This window comes from Photinus pyralis, unplaced genomic scaffold (assembly GCF_008802855.1).
Source record: "Photinus pyralis isolate 1611_PpyrPB1 unplaced genomic scaffold, Ppyr1.3 Ppyr1.4_LG3b, whole genome shotgun sequence".
NCBI lineage: Eukaryota > Metazoa > Arthropoda > Insecta > Coleoptera > Lampyridae > Photinus > Photinus pyralis.
Genome location: NW_022170510.1, coordinates 26,714,947 through 26,718,173, shown reverse-complemented (window position 1 = coordinate 26,718,173; position 3,227 = coordinate 26,714,947).

The following is a 3,227-nucleotide window of genomic DNA, read 5'->3' as shown; positions in this document are numbered from 1 at the left end:
AAGTCTCGGGAATATTTTAGTTCTAAAAAAGTATCTATTATTAACCAATTGGTTGTAGTAATTAAAACAAAATCAAAATCAAACTACAGCTATGATAATCCCTCCCAAGATTTCAGCTGACTATTTCTTAGGTATATTGATCCGACAATGAATTTAATACAACTCCTTTATAGGAGATTCCTCAATCGCTTTACTTATTGTTTCGGGACTTTGGAAAGTTAGGTACATTAACACTGCAAATGTTATAAATCTTTAAGGATTACATTGCCTCAATCCGTTGATAGTATTTTGCAATTTGTATCGTTAAGGGTAGCATGCTCAGATCCTTATTTCGGGATTAGAACTTAAACTTGTAACATATTGCATTAATTCCAGTTATCTAACTCTTTGCTTTAACTTAACCTGATTCTTTCGCTTGACACGAATTATTATACCCTGGATGATTATAATTGTCGTTATTGAAAATCGATTAAACCACCATTAAAGTTGGCACAAGTTCTAAACTATAAACTCCAAAGTGTTGATGATGTAATTATCCTTTCAACCCCTTTAAGACAATTATAATTAGTTACTCTGCATTGTTATAGTAGGATCTTATTTTCTCCATCAAGCCAAAGCTTAAAAGCATATTTTTACCTGATGGTGTTAAGTTATTCAATCCAATACCTATTACAAATAGTTAGCAAAACGCGATGGACACTACCACGTATAGTCCAGTAACTATATACATCAGACCATGCGTCATATCCGGTAGTTCTGATTTTTTGTGGGATTGCTTAATGCTTATGTTGTTAACCCAATGTATAATTCAAGTTTTCGATCTCGAGCCGCGAACGCAACATAGTCAAATATACTAAAAACCGAGAAATGTTCGTTTTCTTTTCAGATTTTGACGATTTTAACCCTGAAGGACCAGTTTGTCGAAAATAACTAATGAATACGCTTTGAAAGTTGAGGCTACAACCGTTTCTATAGACGTAATACTTTACGAGATAATGCTTTTCAAAGTTTATCGATTTTTTCAAAGTCGAAAATTGTTAGCACTATTTTGTTGTTCTGTAATTCTATAAAAGAAAACGAGAGGTGTAAATGATATTCTTAATTAAACTTCAAAACAGTCATTTTATAAAAAGAAATTTTGTTTGACTTCCATCTAAGTATATTCTCCCTTCTTGGACGAGCACGGTTGAGCATCGTCCATTTCCTCACTTGAAAGGTTTGTGGCTGGATTGTCAATATCTTGTGTAACATCTCTCCACAATACATCCTCCACCATTTCTAGATCAGAAAAAAATCAGGGAAAATAAAAAACGGCATCAAAATTATTGTAAAGTAAAAATATCCAGCACTGAACTGAACAGAACTAAATCAAACGATTACACTCTTGGATCTTTGACATTAACAGCTAATGATTGTTCGACAGTTTAGTTGGCAACAGAAACTACCACCTTACAAAATTCATTATTCGTTTTATTTTTCAGCGTAATACCGCCCATTCTTGGCATCTGTGTAAAACAGAATAGAAACGTCACCCATAAAGTATTGTGAAAGATTTTTGAATTCGAAAAATGGACAATTTTCGAAAAGCATTATCTCGGAATCTATTACACCTATACAAACGGATGTGGGCTTAAATTATAGCAAATTTGGTCTGCTTTGAAAACTTATTGAAACGTTATTGGCGAAAAACTGGTCCTTCAGGGTTAAAATCGTCAAAATCTGAAAAGAAAACGAAAATTCCTCGGTTTTTAGTATATTTGAGTATGTTGCGTTCGCCGCTCGAAGTCGAAAACTTGAATTATACATTGGGTTAACAACATAAGCAATCCCACAAAAAATCAGAACTACCGGATTTGACGCTTGGTACCCCCCATTTTCAGGAACAAAGTTACTGGACTATGTGGCCTGTAGAATCCATAATTTCAAACAGTTCCAAGATTGGGCTACTAGTTCAAAAGTTACAGCCCTTTGAATTTTCTTTCGAAATTGGTTCTAGTCTATAACTTTTGATTGAGAAGTCTGATCGAAAAAGTACGAATTGTTTTGGATTCTACGCACCAAAATTAATAAGAAAAAGTTTTTTCCCGAGAAATTTTGGTGTAGTCGATTTTTGGTAAAAAAGGAAGGTTATACACTGCCTTTTTTTGAGCCCCGAAAAAAAAAATTGTCTCAGATCCACCCGGAAAAAAAATTTCTTATAGAATGTGGCCTGTAGAATCCATAATTTCAAACAGTTCCAAGATTGGGCTACTAGTTCAAAAGTTACAGCCCTTTGAATTTTTTTTTCGAAATTGGTTTCTAGTCTATAACTTTTGATTGAGAAGTCTGATCGAAAAAGTACGAATTGTTTTGGATTCTATGCACCAAAATTAATAAGAAAAAGTGTTTTCCCGAGAAATTTTGGTGCAGTCGATTTTTGGTAAAAAAGGAAGGTATTACATCGAAATCACATCAAAAATTACATCGAAATCACATCAAAAATTACATCGAAATCACATCAAAAATTACATCGAAATCACATCAAAAATTACATCGAAATCACATCAAAATTTACATCGAAATCGTATCAAAAATTATATCGAAATCGCATCAAAAATTACATCGAAATCGCATCAAAAATTACATCGAAATCGCATCAAAAATTACATCGAAATCACATCAAAAATTACATCGAAATCACAGTTCCAAGATTGGGCTACTAGTTCAAAAGTTACAGCCCTTTGAATTTTCTTTCGAAATTGGTTTCTTTTCTAGTCCATAACTTTTGATTGAGAAGTCCGACTGCCTTTTTTTGAGCCCCGAAAAAAAAATTGTCTCAGATCGACCGAAAAAAAATGTTTTCTTATGGAATGTGGCCTGTAGAATCCATAATTTCAAACAGTTCCAAGATCGGGCTACTAGATCAAAAGTTACAGCCCTTTGAATTTTTTTTCTAGTCTATAACTTTTGATTGAGAAGTCTGATCGAAAAAGTACAAATTGATTTGGATTCTACGCACCCAAATTAATAAGAAACAGTGTTTTCTCGAGAAATTTTGGTGTAGTCGATTTTTGGTAAAAAAGGAAGGTTAATTACTGCCTTTTTTTGAGCCCCGAAGAAAAAATTGTCTCAGATCCACCCGGAAAAAAATTTTATTATAGAATGTGGCCTGTAGAATCCATAATTTCAAACAGTTCCAAGATTGGGGTACTGGTTCAAAAGTTACAGCGCTTTGAATTTTCTTTCGA